The sequence below is a fragment of the Equus asinus genome, chromosome 5 (genome assembly GCF_041296235.1).
Source record: "Equus asinus isolate D_3611 breed Donkey chromosome 5, EquAss-T2T_v2, whole genome shotgun sequence".
Classification (NCBI taxonomy): domain Eukaryota; kingdom Metazoa; phylum Chordata; class Mammalia; order Perissodactyla; family Equidae; genus Equus; species Equus asinus.
Window position 1 is genome coordinate 34,080,170 of NC_091794.1, and position 21,164 is coordinate 34,101,333.

The window sequence follows — 21,164 nt, forward strand, 5'->3', positions numbered from 1 at the left end:
GTAGAGTCCTTCAGAAATCAAAAGCTGGTGTCAGAGAGATCTGGCTTGTAACCCTGACCCTGTCATTACAAGTTGTATGACACTGGGCAAGTTATTTAAACCTCTCTAAGCCTCAGTTTCCTCATCCATTCAATATGGATAATACTAGTATCTACTACACAGGTCGGCTTTGAGGATTAAATGAAATGAGCATGAAAAGCCATTTACTCAGGGCCTGACATTTAGTACACGTGCAATAACGATAATTATGGTAACCACGCATGATTTACAGAGAGTCTGGAGGCTGGAGTCCAACACAGAAATAGAAAATGAGAAGTAGAGCATGACGTTAGAGGCATAGGTCATGGGGACAGAGAAGAAGAGATCTATCCCACAAGTTCTACTTTGTATCTACTAAGGAGTCATCACTGGTCCCATTCCCAAATATTTAGTTTGGGGGAGATGACAATAGCCCAGGAATGGAGGCACCTGCAGGCTTGAGTGGAAATCCAGGGGCACTTGGAAATCCAACCACTTGGTCAATATAGAGGTCAGCTCTCTGCATTTAAGCCACTGAAATCTAGGACTAAATACTGGATGTGGATCCAAGGTCCTCATCCCAGAACAAGGAACTACTTTTCATAGGAGGAAAATGCTCCTCGCACCCCCGGTTCATTTAACGCACTTTAAAACACATGGACATAGTCCATGCCTCCTAGGGAGGTAAGAAATGGGCACAATAACCATGAAATTCAAGAGTTAGTCTCATTAAGTCAAGCCCAGATAAAGAGACATGAGACCTCAGAGAAGAAAACAAACTGAAATTTACTGAGCTCCTACTCTCACATAGATGCATTATAAAATGTAAGAGAAGCGAGAGCATCAGGGAAGACCTCCTGAGAGAAGCCCCTTGAAGCTGACAATATGCTGGGGTACCTAGGCTTTTGGGCCACATCCATTTCTTCAGCAGGATCCCGGCAACGTAGTGCTGCTGGATGGGCACCCAAAAGCCCCAGGGCCACTGGCCACCCTCAACTCCAGGTTCTGATTCACAACATGGGTGTCTACCCACCACACCATGCCTGGAGGTGAAGAAGGAGCAAAGGAGCAGCTAGGAATGAATATGAAGCTGGGATCAAGCCCCATCTGCTTCATCCCCACACGCAAAACACGAGCAGAAGCAAAAAGGAGACAAAGAAGGGAATGAGAAGAAAATCCAGGCATGTTGGCAAGGTAGGGTGACAGAATAACACAGGCTGTTGAGTCAGGTTATGAAGAGAAAAAGAAACGGGAGAGAAAAGAAACAGGAGGAGGAAAGGCCAGGAGGAAAGTACTGTTGTGTTTTTCATTTGCTGTGTTTGTATCTTTAAGCATACTTCTGTGAAACCATTTTATTTTTAATCATACTTCAGTTAAATCCTTCAAATGCCAGCTTGAGAGGACTTTGTTTTGTTCACTGACCAGCACCAATAAGAGTTCCTGGAATATAGTAGGTGCTCGATAAATATTTATTGATTGAGTGAATAATGCCCAGCTATAGGAGGTCACTCTTACTGAGAAGAAAGAGGCTTTTAAAGTCACCAAGAAAAATAGCAAGATTCCATCTATACTTCAGTCCATGCACTTTCCTAAGATGGGATAATACAGGTGAAAACATAGTTCATGGCTCCTGGTGGGCAGTCGCCATGCAGTCACCAAATTTCAATCAGACGGACCCACACTCCAGGACAAAAGAGAGGCAGGCCAGTCCCTGGATGAAACCCCAAGAGAAAAAGCAGGGCTGATCTGTGAAAACAGAAAGGGTATCTGAAGAAAAATGCAGTCTACACAGGCAAATGATGTTTTACTCTGAAACTGATGGTTTGAAGCCAGGAGGGGGCCTGGCCATTCCACTCTTTCCTTTGGAGAAAGGTGCCAATTTCCACCTCTTGAGAATACCAACACTCTGGAACTAAAATAGAGGTGACCACAGACTCCTTAAAGGAAATAACAGTTGAGGAAGAGGACAGAATCTAGAAAGGACTGGATTTAAGCACTGAATTAAAGGACTGAATTTAAGTCTTGCCTAGAAGACTTGTCTATCAGTTTTCATGGTGTTTGTTCAGTCTCTCTCCTAATGATAGTGAGAAGGATTAATTCCTAAGCAGAAAGCAAACTTTGCCCATCATGAGGAATACACAGTGACTTGGAGATAAAAGTACTAATTACGAAATGATGAAAGGAGTCAATGTCAACCAATTCACTCTTCCCCTGGAAGGTCTATCAGAAGTTTCTATATCCCGCAAGTCAGCACTTCTTTCTGTGGCTGTACCTAATCTTGAGAGACTGTTATTATTTATTACACATGAAGCACTTTCCATCTGCAGAGTGCTCTGGAATCACTTTTTATTAGTTACTCAGCATTCTTAAATCTAAACACAGCTAAAGTCCTAGTAGAGGGAGGCAACCCCATGATTTACTTTTCATCACACTCAGCAGGTCCACACACCTCCTCCCAATGACTGGACAAGTTGAGGAAGAGGCAAAGAAAGCACTAAGAATGAGAAATCCAATGCAACCCAACACGCATTTATTGAGGCCACCTGGCACTGGGCTAGGTGTTTGGAGTTGCAGCAAGAGGAGGTACAGAAATAAATCTGACACAGACAGCTCCTGACCTCAAGGAATTTATAGTCTAGAGCTATTTGAGAAGACTTTTATGGTCCCTTCCAACTTGAAAATTTTGTGGTTCTAAGAAAGTATAAATAGGTTTCAAATATCATATGCAGGAACATGTTTCTACATGACTCAAAATCTGAGCAATTATATAGATATAATTCTAGTCCCAAAAATGGAATTGAAATGAAAGAATACAGTATGGGCTTATTTCCCCTATTTTCAGTTTCCAGAATCAAGATAGGCAGCTCCAAATCACATAAAAGGGAATTTTAAGATAAATGAGAGTTAATAATCTCTCTCAAGAGCAGAGAGCCAACCAGGAAACTCATTCTTCTAAGAAGAAAACATAAATTTAAGACAAGGGTTTCATAGAGCCATTTAATAGATGCATGAATTACCATTGATGGAAGTTACAAATAGTTTGTGTATAATTCTAAACATGAGAGATTACAGCCTTTGGAGCAACTACCCTCTACTATATGACATCACATAAAATGGTCAAGTACAGCTGGACTTAACATCTGGCAAGAATATCAGGGAAGGGACTGAGGATGAGAGGGAAGATGGGGTATTCTACATAAATTTTAAAGTCCTTTCCAACCCTTGCTTTATGATTCATTTCTATGAATCAGCACCTAGCACAAAGCCTGGCACATAGTAAATGTTCAGTAATTGTTAGTTCTTGGTTGCCTTAAATAAATGAAAGTACACATGCAAGAATGAACAGTCGGAAACTAGAAATCCTCGATTCTGTTATCCGTCATGGTGCCCTAGTTAATAATTCAGCTACGAAAGTGAACCGACTGACACATCATCCCAATAATCACCAACACTGATTCACGAAATATTATGGCTCACACAATTCACCAGTAATTAAATACCATCCTCTACCATCCTCTGATGGGGGAATAAGGGGTGCATATGTGTTTATCCTGTTTTACTGGCTCAGCTGAAGCTTTAAAAGTCAGGAAACACGGTACAGGCATAAGAGCACTAGAGAAGTTTGCTATGCCATCTATTTACCACGTGATGCTAAGCAGCCTCTTCACTTTATTCAAGCATCACTTTGCTCTTAAGTAAAAGGAGGGTAATATTCCTTAGGCTGCCACTCTCATGGACCTGTTGTGAGGATCTGATGAGTTAATGGGTTTTGAAAGGGGTCGGTCTACTGTAAAGCCCAGCATAAACCTACATCACATATCATACTCCCCAAAGCATTAGTCATGGTTAATAAATTATTACTGTTTATGATTGGTCTTCCCTGTGGTTTTCTCATAATAGCACCAAGAACTTGTAATCATTAAAATGTATGCTTTTTAGCAAAGCAGAAGATACACTGTGTTCAGTTTCCCTAAATCTCCCCTAAATTATTGGTAGAGTCTATCACAGAACCCCAGAATCCTGATTTACTCTTCTCTGATCCACTCCTAATCGAGTAATGCTGCCATGTCATCGTGCACAGTTTCCTCTTTTTATACGCACACCTTCCTCCATGGTACTAAAGGGCCCACAGCGAGCTCAAAGTCAAGATGAAGGCCACACATGGAAGGGAAGGCTTTTGAAGCCCCCACTCCCTAAAACTAGAATCATCAGTTGGAACTCAACTGTGAAGGGAGTTGAACGCTGAGCTAAGCAATTTGGTCGTAATATTGTGGTGAGCAGGAGCGCACAGAGGTGGCATCTTGTTTTGGTTCTGGTTGACGTTAAGGAGGATTATAACATGGTCAGAACTTTGTACAAGTCGACGAGCTCAATATTACTGGGGATACCAAGGAGGAGCAATAGGAGACATGAAGAGACAATTTGGAAATATATTACATTCATCCTTTAGGAGCTAGAAGAGACCTTCAAGGCCCACTAGCATTTCACTTTCCAGATGGAGAAATGAAGGCCCAGAGACTTGAAGCATCTTGATCAAGGACACACACGTCTTAGCTCCTGCTCTCTCTGGAGCAATTGCTCTCTGCTTTCTCCGTGCTCGCTTGCCTCCTTCTCTTCCTCCCAGGACTTGGCGGCTGTGCAATGGCCAGCTCCCAGCAAAGGGGCCAGCGCAGCAAGGCAAGACAGAGTTACACCTGGTTCTTCAGCCTCACGGGGAGGAAGGGGAACTTCTCTGGGTGCCTGCTGAACCACCACGTCTTCCTCAGAGCAATCACTCTCTACAACTGATCGATGTGCCGGTGAGGCACACGGCTACCGTCACGACATTAGAGCTCAAGGACTGAACAAAACATTTCGTCAAGGAACAAAGAAATCTCCCTTTATCTCAGCAGAGAAACTAATGCCCTGCTTTTAGAAAAGAAAGAGAAGAGTTCAACTTTGGCTAGAGCCCCTTCCAAAAGGAGCAGAAAATTGCAAACTTCTGCAACATGACTATCTTAGTCTGTTGACAATAGACTACAGACCCAAAAAGACAAAGAGCATTAGAAAGCATGCCTTGCCTCATAAAGTAGAAATGACTGTAGTCCTCTCTATGGCCAGAGTTTTGCATTTCTATTTCTTGTTAACCTTCTTAACATCTGTGACAGCCAAGTGACTCATCCAGTTACTGACTGGAAAGCCAACACTTCAGTTTCACATCCCTAGTTCCATTTCCTAAGGTATGAGGAAGCTATGGGAACTGCCTCCTGCTGGTCCCACTACTCCCACAGAGAAGGCAGAATTTATAAGAGAAGCAGATAATTAAAAGGGCCATTAAAAGGCTGGATTTGCTAAGCACATACCTGTTCCTACAATTTTCTATTTGGGATACCCTCATTTCTTCTCCAACGGCAAGAGGGGAAGGCAGAGGGGAAAGACCATGAAGATGCACTGAATGCATTCCTCTCCACCCTCAGCAAGAAGTTCTCTGCCAAGTGAAGGCTAATAATGTGTCCAAAACATATTTAAGGAAATCAAAAAGAAAAATTCAAGACCAGGGTTTTATTTTGCCTTTTTAAGTTCAAACCACAGAAAGTCTTTGGGAGAATTAGAAACTACTTTCTGCGGGGAATTCCACAGGAACTGGAAAATCTCAGGCAAAATTAGAACCAAAGAAAACAGAAATAGTAGAGATCTTGGAGATCATCAAATCCAGCCCTGCCACTTTGACACTGAAAAAAACAGGCCAGAGAGAGAGTTTCACAGCTGGATGGTGGTCGAATTGGGCTGAGAACCCACATCTGCTGACTCCAAGAATAATTTCTCAGTCCTCATTCCATGCTAGCATTGACTTGAACACTGACTCCAAATTCAACCTACATGTGACCGAAAGGGAAAGGGAAAATAAACTGTACCCAGTGGCAGATGCTTAGAACATTGGCTTCTTTCTCAAAACTTCGCAGTTCATGTTCTGCACAAGATAGAAATCAATGAGGGTCCTGTTTTGTCAGTTGTGAATGCACATTTCTTAGGAATGCATTGTATGTCTGGTACTCTCCCTCAACTCCCTCTCCCAGTCCGGCTTTTGGCCATATATGGAACTGAGCTCCTGTGCCTGGGTCACAGAACTCAGGCCTGGGGTATGAATGCAATCTGCTTTCTGAGCTGTTTGTCTTTACTGGAAATCTGAGGAATCCATCTAGGAAACATTTACTAAAATGCGAACGGCAGGGAGAATTGATTCACACCCTGAACTTGGCACGGAGAAAAAGATTTTTCCTTTGCTCACCCAAAGGTACGCTAACCAGATTCTGAGGAGAAAGCGGCAAGTTTACCAAATGTAGGAGGGTTTCCTTCTCAAGAATTGCGTGTTTGTGTGTGTGTTGTGTGCGGACGCACGCTCACGCGTGGGTTGGGGGGAGGGGAGGAGAGCTATCTAACACGAGAGTTAGAAAGTTAAAATTGACATTGAAAAAGCAAGACATGGCCAGCTAGCCAATCAGAACATTCATTAGGCATTCATCTTTCTTGATATGACTTGGGTATCTCTTCATGTGGTGTCTGACTTTCAAACTTTTACAAAGTACATTTCAGAAGCAGAAAATCTCTTTGAAAACAAGGATAATCTCTAATTGTCATTCCCATTTAAAACAAGAATTAAGTATCCATCATTCTAAACAATGTTGTGGAAGGGAATTATACAAAGAGAATTCAACAAACACATTCCCTAGGTGTGTGAAATTTAGAAGGATAGAATGATCAGAGCAGGAAAGGATAGGTATTTTGATAGAGGGGGAAACCAGGAGAATGGAGGACTCATAATGTCAATGTGGAGCACATAAAATCTAAAAAGAAAGCAGAGGGGAGTGTATAATGATATTATGACCTCCAAGAGCAAGGAGAGAAAACTGCCCCCTGTTAACCCTTAACAGTATACAGCAATCACTATCCCATGTGGTCATCCACAAACTAACTTTGTTATTTTCTCTTTTTTTTTTTTTGAGGAAGATTAGCCCTGAAGCTAACTACTGCCAATCCTCCTCTTTTCACTGAGGAAGACTGGCCCTGAGCTAACATCCATGCCCATCTTCCTCTACTTTATATGTGGGACGCCTACCACAGCGTGGCTTTTGCCAAGTGGTGCCATGTCCGCACCCGGGATCCAAACCGGCGAACCCCCAGCTGCCAAGAAGCAGAACATGAGAACTTAACCGCTGCACCACCGGGCCGGCCCCTAACTTTGTTATTTTCAAGAGGGCACTTTTTGTCTCCCTAGTGAGGACGAATGATGCGGACGAAGGATGGGCAGGATCACATCCTATACTCAAAAGGCCTCTGGAGGCCAACAGTCCTGGTTAGAATCTGAGGTCCATCAATTCTGTGAAGAAGAACCGTAAGCAAGTTATTTATCCCTTCAATATCTCTAGTGATACACCTACAAACTGGACATAACCATTTCTACCTTATAGGTAGCTGAAAAGATTAAATGGGCTTTTTACAAAGTGTCAACCTAGCGATGTTTGACCTACGAGTGAGCACTTAATAAATAGTACCTGTTAATAGCTTATTCATTCATAATGCCTGCTACAAGGAGAACGAATGGTTTGGGGCGGTGGTATGAGCCAGGAGCCTAAGGTTCAAATCCCCACACTTCTTCTCAACCTGTGACCTGTGAGCCTTACAGCAATTACAAGTGCATCGTCTTGTTGAGTCTCCTTTGCCCTGGAGTTGTCGTGAAGCTCAAGTGAGATCTTAGCTGGGAAAAGCTCTTTAGAAACTGCCTTGCCATGTGAAACTGTAAAGTATGACCGTAAAGGTCAGGACTTCTTTGGGGAATAGTAGAGTGTCATGTGAATGTAGGTGCTACATAAAGAGTGGTGGAGGAATGGGAGATGGTCCATGCTTTACTTTCCTCATAAAAAGTAAACTCAGCACTTTAAAAGAAAAAGTTTCCTCAAAAATAGCTTGACCGCCATGTTACACCTCTAACAAATGTTCCTGAGAGAGAGGCTGTAGGCCCAGAGCCCCAGCAACAGTGGCAAGAATTGATACTCAAGTACCACTCAGCACAGTGTAATGAATAATAAGGAAGTGCTGGCCAAGGGATGCGCAGGCGCGCAAGTCCAGGCACAGGTGTAGTGGCCTGAGGAGGCTTGGGGCTTGACAAGCCCCCCGTGAGAAGAATCACCTGAAGAGGACAAACTAAAAGGTCTTTGTCACATGGAATTGCAAAGCCACTGTGAGGAAACCAGCAAGGGTCATGTCTCCCACTGGGCCCATCTTCCTCACCTGTACAGATGCCACTTGAGAGATGTACAGAAAGGCAGAAAGTTTAAAGAAAGCAGAAGCATGGTCATCAGAGCTGCCTGACAGGGGCTTGAAGTACCTCCAATATAGCGGTTTTCAAAATGGGTTCCACAGAGGCAGAGAGTTCTGGAAAAAGAACTTGGTCTTAGGTGGAAGCCTAGTCAATCTTCTACCATCTAATGACAGCACCTCATATGACTACATTTTGGTTATTTTACATATTGGGATTCCACATTACATTTCATGAGAGGTTTAAAAAAAAATTCTGTGAAGGGAAAAGATCTGAAAACATCAAGGCCCAAAGAGTCTACTGTCCAAGGTCATAAGCCATTTAATGTCTAGACCACAAAGAGGTTTCTTGGAGGAAGGCCTGGGAATGAGGGGCTAATAAGAAACAAGCAGAGGAGGTTAAGAAAGTTCCAGCGAGCAGGCGCTGCAATTAGAAAGGTCAGCCCAGCTCCCCAAATGGCTGGAAATCTCTCGAAGGATTTGAGAAGGAAGAAGTAAAGGATCACAGTAGCCAGAAGATCATAGGAGCCAGAATGCAGTGATCATCCCAGGTCTGGAACTCCTTTAGCTTCTCTCCAACATGCTTATCTCTGGGTCTTCACACCCAGGTGACCTGCCTCCGAATAAGGTCTTCCTGCTTAGCGGTGGGACCCTGAAGGAGAAGGACAAAGCCAGAAAGAGGTGAGCACAGGCTTTTATTCTTTCTCTGACTCTTCAGATGCTGCTCTGACACCCCAGGTAAAAATCCCTCTTGGGTGACAACGCACTTCAGCTTTTCATTGCTCCATCTTTCCACATGCCAAATAGGGATAAGGGGATCCACATCAACCCGAGAGTAGTCTGGCGAAAGCACACGGAGGACTCTTCAATCTGCTTAGTAACAGCAATAGAAAGTGCTAAATAAGTGAGTCAAGAAATATTTCTGGAAGAGCTATTCAACTGGAATGCTTGGAGAGCCACCCGCATTGCAATAACTCGATCTGTCCTCATCTCTTAGAACACGCATAAGCCCGGGTTTAAAAAAGAACTTCACAGTTCCAGAGGCAGCCAAATAAATAAATAAACACATAGAAATCTCTCAGTGGCTTACTGAAGTTATTAGGGAGAAAGTTCTGTTTGCAATAAGGACACGATTTCATTCTTCTCTCTCTCTCTCCCACTCTCCCTCTCATTTCACATCTTTTCCCCAACCACTTTTGGTAGTGAGCAGTTTGTCATGTATCCAAGGGAAGCGACGCAGTCTCCTGCGTGGCCGATCCATCTAAAAAACATATCATCTGTCTGTGCGGCAGAAAGCCCAGTTGGAATAAGCAAGTTCTGTGCGTTCAAGTAGAAAACACTTCTTGTTCTTGCTGTCAAAATAATTCTGTATTAAACTTCTGGGATATGTGACTAATGTGCTTGGAACCTTTTGGAGCGACCGGTTTATTTATTTTAGGGAGGGAAGTGCTGCTGCTGCTGGTGGGGGTGGTGATGGAGAAAGAGGAGGAGGAAGAGAAAAGGAGGGGGGACGGGCTGGAGAGCAGTGAAGACCAGGCGCAGGGTCTGCTCAGAGACCTCATATCAGCTCCGAGGAGCTGGCACTGCCACACTTCCTTCTCAGAAGCCTGAGAAGGAGCGGAGCCAGGCCGGAAGAGAGGAGAAATGACATATAAAGACAGGCAGCGCACACTTCCCAGAGTTAAGGTTGCCTAACAGTTCCTAAAAAGACTCGGAAAATTAAAAAGTAAAAGCAAAACAACACAGACACACACACACACACACACACACACACACAGAGACACCAGAATAATCCTATCACAGCTCTTTCCAAAACCCCTAACAGCTCCCTACTGCTTACAGAAAAAAAGCCCCAACACAACAGGGGGACATTTAAAACTTTTACGATTTGATACAGATGCCTCGCCTCGTGTACTTTCCAGACTCGGCCTGCCACTTCCCACTCCTCTACGTAGTCTCATGCCTCGCTGTCCCCTTGTCTTGAAGACTCATCTCTTCCCCTCCTTGCTTATTAAAGTCCTAGCTATCTTTCAAGGCCCAGAACACCAAGCCCCACCTCCACCCCCAGTGAAGCCTTCCCCAGTGGCTGCTCGGAACTCTAACACTGATCACCTTGCAGCCTGCCTCCATGTCCTCATCAGTTGTTGGCACACCTATCTACCTAGTCCCTAGCCCTCCCTTCCTCCCTCCCTCTCCCCAGAAACCAGTCTCCCCATGGCACCCACAGCGTGCACACACAAACACTGAGCACTTTGCAGTCAGAGGGCCTCTATTTCTATCTTGTCATCCCCTGAAGTAGCTGGAGGCCTGCGTCCATCAAGCACTCCGTGAATGCATGTCCATCATTGAACCCTTGTGCCTTCCACAGCACAGTGTCTTTAGCAGTACACTCGAGAGATGTAAAAAAACAGCTGAAAAACCTTCAGAAGAAAAAGGTCAGGAATTTGCTCATGCTAAACTCTTCGAGTCAGCTCTTGAAAGCTGCCCTTCTCCCTTCTCAAATCTGGCTGTGTTGTTCAAGTCTCCTCTCATGCTTTGAGTCAGAAGGTGGGTAGAAGGTTAGGAGACAAAATGACGAGGGGAAGCAGGAGGGGAGGGTTTCAGTGGAAAACAGATGAGGTGATCAGGTAGATTAAATCTAAAACACAGCATTTTTATAACCTGGCAAATAATTGTAAGTTGAAATCATCTGCTTACTTTGCCTTCTGTTTTGATTTTTTTTCCTCCAGCTTCTTAATTGTAAGAAGGAAGGAAAGAAGGGAGGGAGGAAGGGAGGGAGGGAGGAAGGAAGGAAGGAAGGAAGGAAGGAAGGAAGGAAGGAAGAAAGTGAAGGAAAAAAAAGAGGTGTTTGGAAGTGGAGAATGGGGATGGGCGGGTGACCAGGATGAGGACAAATGAAATAGTGAGTCGGCCAGCGGACTGCTGGTCCGCTCTGGCAGGCCCGCCCTCTAAACTTTCTCTCCAGAGAGTTATTTGGCAAAGAGAGCTTCAGAAAACAATTTTTACTTTCCTTCTCCAAACCCCACCTCCCTCCCCCACCTCATTTTAAAAATCAGCTCCAACCTCCTAAAGAGGGAAAGAAAAAGTGAGACCCAATTCACTTCACATTTTATACCACTTAAGGAAAACCATTTCTTAGAGCGAACGCTTTACGGTTCAGAGAATAACCTACCGTCTCCTCCCGTTCCTCTCTACCTCCGCACCTCCACTCTCGCCTGTCTTCTTGCCTCGCTTCTACTTGGAAGTGGCTCTTTGCTCTCAGACCCAGCCTCATCCTTCTTGTCATCCAAAGTCTCTCCTCTCTCTCTCTCTCTCACACACACACACACACACACACACAGTTTTGTTCCTATTTTCTTCCCTCTATTAGCAAGTAATAAATAACCACAAAGGGTAACTGTTTATTCATTCATTTATTCATTTTAAGTAGAGCTTAATAAGCAGCTACTAATAAGCACCCTACTCTCAAACAGCTAATATGCTAGTAAGGGAGATCAAACGAACCCATCAGAAACTGTAAAGTGACACGGATGGTGATGTCACAAGAGAGGCATACCTGGAAGACCTCTCCTAGCCCGGACACTGTGGAAGCCTCCTAGATACTGGACCTGGCACAGAGCAGACCCTCTCTCAAACTTTGTTGAAGGAATGAAGGATTATGTGAATAAATGGATGGAGACGCATCGAGCCCGGCCTTAAAAGGATGAGGAAGATTTGGACAGGCAGCAAGGGGAGAGCCAACATTTTATAGGTGAGGGTCATAGCTGCACAGAGGCAGGAAAATGAAAGGACCATCTCAAGAATGACCAGAAATCCAGTGCAAAGGGGAATGTTATCAGGGGAGGAGCTGGAAAGATATTCATTTAATAAACTAATATGCACTTTCTATGTGATGGATTATGACATAGTCACTGTTACACCTTTACAAATACTAACTCATTTAATCCTCCTAACAACTATTTCCATTTCACATATGAGGAAACCGAAACAGAGGAGGTTCAGAAACCTGCCAGGAAAAAGTCCTAGTTCATGGTGGAGCAGCCCGGCTGCAAAGTTTGGCTCTTAAGTGCTACATTATTACATCTCCATATTATATCAATGTCTGCTGGACAGATTATAGAGGGCCTTAAATGCCAGAAAGAGGAGTCTATGCTTTGTTCTACATGCCAAAAGAAACAACTTAAGGTTGTGAGAGCTAGACTACAGGGTCACCTTTAGGGAGAATGAGTAATTTGCATTTGTGTATAAGATTTATGGGAGCTTATGAATGGATTACAGACTCAGAGATGAATCAACCCCAACACTACCTCCTCCCCGGGCCAGCCAGTCACATACTCATAAATCACTCTTTCATTGTTATGTACATGGTCCAACAGGATACACAGTAATTTTTTTCTGTGTACGCTCAGACCCTGAAATTTGGTTTTTATATTGGAATAGTCTGTTCCCATCTGATTTCCAGGCCAAGGATTCCATGGAGCCTGCCATGGAGGGACAGCATGGCTGCAGTCAGTGTGAATGGCCTCAGTCTAGCCAGAATGCTCCAAGTCACAAAATTCAGTCCATGCACTGAATAGTCACAAAAATAGCTCAGCTAAAGGACACAAGGAAAAAACTGCACTCTTTAGAACTGACGTGGCTTTCCTTTTCTCTCTCTACCACTGCTTCTGTGACCTAGTAAGGAGGTATCACTTGTCAAGAGAAAAAGCACTGGCACAGAATTCAGGAGACCTGGGTTCGAATGTTGATTGCCTCTTTTTTTTTTGTACATGATCTTGGAGAAGTTCTAGGCCTCAGTTTTTCTATCTGTAAAATGAGAGGTTAGTTGTCAACTACAATGCCGGTTCCCCTTCGTGTGTGTATGAAGTTCAGGTTCAAGGGGGAATGGGGGCATCAAAACAGACCCAAGTGCATTTTGGTTGAGACAGGATTTTTTTTTTAATCTTGAATCCTTTAAAAGTGGTATATAAAGTAGAGCTGAGAACTAGGTTGTAGAGGGTGAGTTCAGGTAAAAAACCTCAGGTCACATAGTCAGACAAATAAAATGTTATGGAAGTTACCTGTAAAAGGTGAGATCACAGGTGATTTTCACTTTCTTTTTATATTTTCCTGTACATTCTAAATTTATAACATGAGCACATATTACCTTGACTGTTAAAAAAAGAAATACTTTTTAATATTAATTTTATTATTAATTAATTTTCATAATACCCAGAATTGTGCTTGACAGGAAACATCAGGAGAGACAAGTAGCTCCCTAGCAGTGTGAGAAGCAGTCTCCTCGTTTTCATAAAGGAAGAACAGAATGGAGACCGTCATCACCACCGCTGTGCTCCCATGCATGGCCCGCAGCACATGAGGCTTCTTGGTGTGCCCGCCTCCCCCCAGGCTGAGCCCGCGAGGACACAAGCACATCTTATGCTCCTGTTAATCCCTGCACCTCGCTCAGTGCTGCCCCATTCTCCACGCTTAGTCAATATTTCCTAAATTAACAAACAACCTTGCTAAGAACTACTACAGTTGTAGACGCAGATAATATCCAACTATATCTGAAGAAAAGGTTTTTTATTCATGAAGCCATATACATACATGATTTAAAATATTACCACCACTCCTTAGAAAAAAAAATATAAAATAAATGATTTAAAAGATCACCACCAGTCCTTAAAAAAGATTACACTATATGAGTCTGAGAGATACATATTTATTGATATAAAAATTTTTTCAAGCCATGTTGTTGAGTGAAAAGGTACATCATAGAAAAGCCTGCAGTAATACATGTAATTGTAAATGCAGTCATTCCTGTAAATGTCATGTGTGTGCATGTATGTATGTATCTACACACACAGACACACACATATATATAATAGGTATTTATCTATAGAGACAGACAGACAGACAGAGTGAGGGAGAGGCTTTAAAAGGTCTTTTCCAGGGTCCGGGCCAGTGGGTTAGCAGTCAAGTTCTCACACTCTGCTTCAGTGGCCTAGGGTTCAGCAGTTCGGATCCTGGGCATGGACCTACACACTGCTTGTCAGGCCATGCTGTGGCAGGCGACATATAAAGTAGATGAAGATGGGCAGGGATATTAGCTCAGGGCCAAACTGCCTCAGCAAAAACAGGAGGATTCGCAGCAGGTGTTAGCTCAGGGCTAATGTTCCTCAAAAAAAAAAGAAAAGGTGTTCTCTAAAACTTTAACAATGATTTTCACTGAAGAATGGATTTGGCGAAATTTTTACTCTCTTCTTTGTGCTTTTCTGCATTCTTCAAATTCTCTTGAGTGCTTGGAAAATATTTTTTTAATAATAAAACTATTTTAAAATAAAAGGGAACAAGGCTACACCAAAAAGAAGAAAACTTAAAAATAAAAACATACCCACCAGCCCTACGCATTTGCCCAGACATATTTTCTCAACACAAATCTTACTGCCCACCCCAGCCAGATCTCGTATATAGATGATACACTGTGGGAGGGGGTCCCTTATTCTTTAAAATCACCTCTTTTTTCCTAATTAGCTGAAATCCATTGGTCTGTGGTGAAAAGTACTGTGAGGACAGTGGATGCTAAGGTGGAAGCAACTGCAGCAGGCTGGCGGCACCTTCCAGAGAGAAGCAAGAGCCTGGGGGCCTCTCCCAGGAGCCATTTCCCTCCTGGGCCCCTCAGTGCCCTCAGTCAGGCCTCACTTGGATCCCTCCAGGGCCCCAGCCCAGCACACTACCACCCTCCTCCAGAAACAATGCCCATTTCAACAGTGGCTCCACCGATTTCATCTGCGATGTTGCTTCCCTCACACAGCTGTTGTTCAGGCACAGTTGCTAACAAAAGACTATAAGCATTTTGTAAATATAAGGTGCTTAACCATAGCACAGCCCGTGAAGTCCTTCCTGGGGCTGTAGCAATGGTGACAATATCTACTTTGGTTTAGTTTCAGTGATGACAATGATGATGATGATGACGATAATAATAAAAACAGCCCACCCACAATAATAAAAATCAATAATAATAATAAGAGCGCACCCACTGGACACACTGGACTTGCTACCAGTTATTAAAAATACAAAGATGGGGCCGGCCCCATGGCCGAGTGGTTAAGTTCGCGGCGCTCTGCTTCGGAGGCCCAGGGTTTCACTGGTTCAGATCCTGGACACGGACATGGCACTGCTCGTGAGGCCACGCTGAGGTGGCATCCCACGTGCCACAACTAGAAGGACCCACAACTAAAAAATATACAACTATGTACTGGGGGGACTTGGGGAGAGAAAGCAGAAAAAAAAAAGAAGAAGATTGGCAACAGTTGTTAGCTCAGGTGCCAATCTTTAAAAAAAAAATATATATAAAGAAGCAAATTCCCTTCTCCAAGCACAAGAAACCGTACATTATCAGATACTGTTAAAATAGGACAGGTTTTATTAATGTTTTATTAATATTTAAAGACGATTTTTATTTTCTTCTTTAGCCCTCATCTACATTTTCTGAACTCCCTACATGACGATGCATTTTTTTATACTTTGAAAAAAAAAAAGGGTGGGTCATTTTAAAAGACATGTAAACAACCGCCAACCTAAATAAGCCAGGCTCTCCTTTCAGAGTTTAAACCTGAGCCTTCCTCACAGTGAGCCTGCAGGGATATCCTGTAACTAGGTCACCGGATTTCATCCATCACGGTAGACCTCTCCAAATGTTCACCGAAGCCACCCATCTCTCACGAGGTTAATTTTGGACAACCGCTGAGTTGAACTAAAAGGAACACATTTATTCAAAAAACATTTAGGGAATGCCTCTAATATTCTTGGCACAGCAGGAGACACCAAAATTAAGAGGCTGCCCCATCCTCCAGAAGCGTACAGAAGGAGAGGAATTATACACACGCATAAACAAGAATAGCTCGAGGTACAATGTGATAAGTTCTAAAAGTGCTCGCGCTCTGAGCAGTGTGGAGGTTCTAGGAAAAGAAAGGTTATTTCTAGCTGCCGGGATGAGAGACGGCTCCAGGACAGAGGTAATGTTTCAGCAGGATGAGACGGGAACAAAGGGAGGGATGGGACAAATCCTGGTCCAGGGTACAGTTCAGCTTGCTGGAGCCCAGGGACAGTAAAGAGTGGCCTTAATTCTGGAGAGAAAGACTGGCATGAGAGGGCGGAGAGAATGCTGAATGCCAGGCTGGAGAGTGTGGGTGTACTTCCACCGGAGCATAGTGTCTCTGTATGCACACTGTGCGCCATAGTGTTTATTTCAATTGAAGCCACTCTTTTATACGTAGTAGTAAATTAAATTAGTAAACAGAAAGTAAAGAGACTACAACAAACATCCAAGCTATTGCAAATAAGCCATAATATGTTTTGGAGTAAAATCATTGGAAATTATTGTGAATGCCCCAGAAACTAAAGAACACGCCCCTTCAATGTGGAAAATCTGGTGAGGATGAGGAGAATGAATTAAGAGGGAGGATGGCCAAAGTCACGGCTCTGTCTTTTCCTTGTTTCCAGTGATCTAATACAAAGTGGCACTTTCCCCTCCTCTTGGGCCACTAAATTCAGCACCTGTGTCCATTCTTGTAACACCCTCTCCACAGCAGACGCCACCTCAAAAAAGCATGAATGCTCTTGGTGAGTAAATTCTACCTCTCAGTGGAATGATAATATCTTAAAATTAAGAGTTCACTGGGGTCAGAAAAAAAAAAAACTATGCCACACTAACAAAAGAGTAAAAGGAGGGCTTTCTGCCCCTAAAGCATTGGTTCTCCTCCCTGGCCGGACAACAGAATCTCCTGGAGTAGTTGTTTTTAAAAAATGCGATACCCAGGACTCTACTCCAGCCCATTGGAATCAGAATGTTCTGAGGGGGGACCCAGGCATAATTATTAAAAAGCTCCTGAGGTGATTTTAATGTGTAGACAGGGCTGCGAGTCACTCTTGGAAGTTTAGATAAAATGCTCAAAAGAAAGCAAGATGTCAAATGAGAACAACGGACAGACTGTTCAGCTCACGCATCACAGTAATCGTTAATCACGGACCTATTCCTTTTCAAGGCCTCTTTCCCTCTGGCTGGGGAGTCCAGGGTGAGCTCTTTGTAGGAGGGGTGTCAGGTTGCCCTGGGCCTGTCAACAGATACCAGGAAGGGTCATCAGCATCATGTAATCAATGAAAGTGTGTCCTGGCATCAGAACACAAGTCAAGGACACCGAGGCAGTAGGAGCCAGCCATGGCCCATTCCAAGTCCCGCTCATCACTGTGATAGGACAGGAGGAAGGAGAAGATGGGGATCTCAATTTCTAGCCTCAATGCCATGGCAGTGAGGGGGTGTAAGTAGGACGCAGGTTTTGCAGTTAGTTCTGCCACCTTCCAAGTAAACTTAAGCAAGTCCTTTCATCTCTCTGAGCCCAAGTTTCCTTATTTGCAAAGTGGGAATTAGAATATACTCTTTGCATGTTGTTTTTCTTTTCAGATTAGGAATGATGTGTGTACACAGTCTGGCACATACCAGGTGCTCAAAAAATGACAGGAATACATTGTTGTTATTATTATTATTAAGCAAATAAACCAAACTGAAATTGTCTCCAAAATGGCACTCCATGACCAAAGCGTGAACTTAAGACAAAAATGAGAAACACATGCAGTAGACAACCAATTTCATATCTCAGAAACCAGGAAGAAGTATTATTTACCCGTCCAATGTTGACTAAAAACCAGCCTGTTTAAATCTAGATATCAATTCCTTGCCCTCAGTCGTGCCTCTCAGCAAACACAAACTGACTTAGACTTCAAGTCATCAGGTCTTGCCTTTCCTCTATTCAGCCCTTATCACACAAGAGAATGACAAAGACGAAAGGTCTCTGCAGGTGACATGACCATCACCTCCACTGTGCAGGTAAGAGAAGAAGCCCAGGCTTAATGGGGCCACACGATGCATGGGAAGCACGGCCATCCTCAAGAAGGTGGTCAGTTTTAATTACACCAAGAAGACATTAGCAGTTCAAGGAAACTATAAACACAACCCTAATTAATGAGTTTACCAAGACAGGCAGTATGGAAATGAAATGCCTTACTCTATATGTGTGCCAGGAACAGACAGCTCTAGGGCCAGAACTAAAAGCCAAGTCTGTGGATTCCGAGCCCTGGGATGGAGATGGGGTCAGACGCTCAGGCTCCAGCACTGCCTGGTACCCTCGGACAACTAATGCCCTTCACTTCTCTAAGCCACAGGTTCCCTCTCTCTAGTGAGATAATACTCCTAGACTTCCTTTAAGGATTACTGGAGAATTAGTGGATGGTGACCATGGAAACAATTTGAAAACAAATTAAAAGTAGATAAATGTGAGGGATTTGTTCTAGTCTGAACTGGAGACACCCACATGTTGCCTCCAGGTACAAAACCATAGAGATCCACCGATAGAAGATTTGCACCCATTACCCATTTTGACCAAATGCCAAATAGCAGAGTGTTAAAATCAATATCAAGCCAAAGCTGAGACTGAAATCACTTACCATCATCACCTGAACTTCCTGGATACAAAAATAAATATGAAATTTCTCTTGTGTTGAAGATAATTTACCATTGATGTTGCTGTACATGCCTTTGGATATTTTTCTGATTAGGAAATGTTAAGGGGACAAAGTTGGCATCTTACTTTTAATTATCTTTACAAAATATGAAAAATTCTTAAATAAGTCTTTTCTGGAAAGATTCATGGTCTTAAATAAAATTAAATAACTAAAACTTAAAACAGTTCTTAATGGTCATACTGTTTAATGTTATAAATGCATTCACCAAGCAATCCTATAATAATTAGAATTATGATATAATCTAATCTCACAATAATATCTCTGTTACAATTCACATTTTTATAAACATTTGTTAGCTAAGAATGGATATGATGTTCTTCTCAAAGTTACCTCATGTGCTCTGTTAACTAAGATTTAACTAATCTAATATTGGTATTAACTATCAATTTATTTCCTAATTGTTGAGCTATTCCAACATTCTTAATAATTGTTTTACCCATAAAAGTGATAGCTTTCACAATCATCACCAAATATTTTAGCATTTTACTCTTATAATATATAACTTTATATTTCAGTTGGTTTGTAGAATATCAAGATATAAAGCATTTTGAGAAGACTTTTCTCTCCAACTTACATGCAAAAGGTTCACTTATTTTTGAAAATAAATATCTGGACGTTAACTTAGTTTTTATTACTTTATATTACTTTGCAGCTAATATCTGGATATAAACAACAAATCTGAAATACATGTTTGTTCATGTTACTAACGTCTTTATGCTGATATGACACTAACCTGTGTGATGTTAGCATCATTGATCATGCAATCAATCATTATCCTGCACAAACTCAGAGATGCCCAAAATATTAATGAAGCAGGCGCGTGGCTACCCTACCCTTCCAAAGCCTGAAGCAGAGATCTAAGCCGAAGAGCAGCTTTCGGGTAAATATTAAAGCAAAACAGAAAGTCAGTGCGTCCTTAAAGGGAATTGAGTCGCCTAATTCCAAGACAGCACATCTAGTTTTTCAGTGTCTTAGCATGGAAACACAACGTGGGACAAAAACTGGCATGTTCAATACATATACATCAAAAGCCTGCCACGAATCAGACATTATGCTAAGTAAAACCTCTAGAAGAACTCACAGTCCAGCAGTGGAGACAAATAAGTACACAATTAACCATTACAGTGTTCCTAGAGGTCTATATAGGAAGCATGTGTTATGGGAGACAAGGTTCAGGAAAGGCTTCACAAAATAGGACATTCAAGCCCCAAATGGAGGCTGCATGCCCAGAATCCAAGAAGAAGATGAGAGAAAGAGTGATGCTCTGGAATCACATGTCAGGTGGCAGGGTGTACAGGAGAGGCCACAATTTCATGGTTTTTCAGAGCTAGTTTTGAGACTCAGTTCTATGACGACTACCTCGGTGACCTGGGAGAGTAACATAAGTTCTTTGAGCCTCAGCTTCCTCCTCTATAAAATGGAGTAGCATCTATGTTTTGAGTGGGTGTGGGAAAGACTGTATGAGGCATCCAGCAAAATCACTCAGCACAGTCGTCAGCTGTGGACACGGCATTCCCCATCCTCTTTCCTCCTTCCACATTGAGAATCCACACACAGTAGATGAGCTCAGCCAACTAGAGAAGTACCTTGCCCTACAAAATCATTCAGAACCTTGTTTCTGAAGCAACCACGATGCTTTCCATACCTCCATCAACGCAGAGGATACTTTCCCAAGAATCCATGACCGGAATAATACTTAAGTAAGCCACTCCAACATTTGATAACTTCCCTGGCATGAGGCAGGAGTAAATCAGGACGTGAGAATTTATCTGTGTTTATCTAGCACTGCTCAGAGAAGAGTGACACTGTGATGTGACTAGTGAGTATGGCTGAGAAAGACAAGGCCTCACAGGGTCTAAATATTTAGGTATCAGTTTCTATTAGAAGTCTTGTTAGGAGATGACACTGCAGGAAGGTGACAATCCTTCTGTAACAGCTGCCCTGGGTGATTTTTGATTATTCAGCTACACGTGCCACATCTTTCACCTGAGAAGCGTTGAAGGAATTCTATCCACTGCGTCTGGTGGACATGAGGTTGTTGGTGCCCCAAAGAGGAAGATGCCTGTGGAACAGGGAATATTCTCCTTTAGATCCTTCAGACCCTTTGCTCTGATTCTTCCTTCACCAGGCAATGCCTCTGACAACAAGTTCCATTTCCACAGCATCCAAAGCAGAGCACAGACACCGGCAAACCAATTAATGCAGAGCTCTTGCTCCGAGGCATATAGGAAAGTGGCATTGAGTTGATCCTGGGCTGCCTTATGCATCTGACTAATGCAAGCCAATTT

At 43.0% G+C, this 21,164-nt stretch overlaps 1 protein-coding gene across 21 annotated transcripts in view; it reads right to left on the reverse strand.

The window, feature by feature from the left end:
* LPP (LIM domain containing preferred translocation partner in lipoma) overlaps positions 1 to 21,164 on the reverse strand; it is a 655,109-nt gene that overhangs the window by 535,350 nt on the left and 98,595 nt on the right. Inside the window, exon 1 of one of the 21 annotated variants that reach the window (XM_070509227.1) lies at positions 11,486 to 11,617. The exons of the other annotated variants lie outside the window; for them this stretch is intronic. The gene's annotated coding sequence lies outside the window, so the exon portion shown is untranslated. Of the gene's footprint in view, positions 1 to 11,485; positions 11,618 to 21,164 lie in introns of those variants that run through there. 21 annotated transcript variants of the gene reach the window in all.